Source organism: Octopus bimaculoides, chromosome 19, assembly GCF_001194135.2.
Source record: "Octopus bimaculoides isolate UCB-OBI-ISO-001 chromosome 19, ASM119413v2, whole genome shotgun sequence".
Taxonomy (NCBI): Eukaryota; Metazoa; Mollusca; class Cephalopoda; order Octopoda; family Octopodidae; genus Octopus; species Octopus bimaculoides.
Window position 1 is genome coordinate 10,426,079 of NC_068999.1, and position 679 is coordinate 10,426,757.

Below are 679 nucleotides of genomic sequence, written 5' to 3' on the forward strand. Positions count from 1 at the left end.
ATATATATATATATATATATATATAGTTAAAAAAAACAATAACAAAAAAACAAAAAAAACAACAAAGTGAGGACGTGATATGGATAGTATTATTGGACGCTCAGGAAAGGAAAGAGAGAGTGTATGACGTTTCGGGCGTAGCCCTTCGTCGGAAAGATGGAAAGTTCGGAGAATGGAAGAACGGAGAAAGAGGAAAATGGTACCGATGCCCACGAGGTTACATATATAGATAGATAGATAGTTAGATAAATTGATAGATAAATAGATAGATAAATGTGGTCACTTTTAATCAGAAGCCGGATATAGGGAATCAGTGGCACCCAGCAACAAAACCTTCACTAATCCTTGCTCAGCCACTCCCGTAAACAGCTTTTAAGAATGAATCATTTAATTCCATTATAATTAGCTATCGAATGGCACCCAACAGAGAGAGAACTCACTTGCCATTAACTTGTACTGAATCTATATCTATTTCAAAAACAGGTATTCCTTTCATAAATGCATAAGTATATGTCTGTGAGTGCTTTAGTTTGTGTGTGTGTGTGTATGCGTGTGTATGTGGTATAACTTAGTTTTCGGTCTTTATTGACACAGACTTAATACTAATATCTAGGCAACACACACATATATATATATATATATATATATATATATATATATATATATATATATATATATA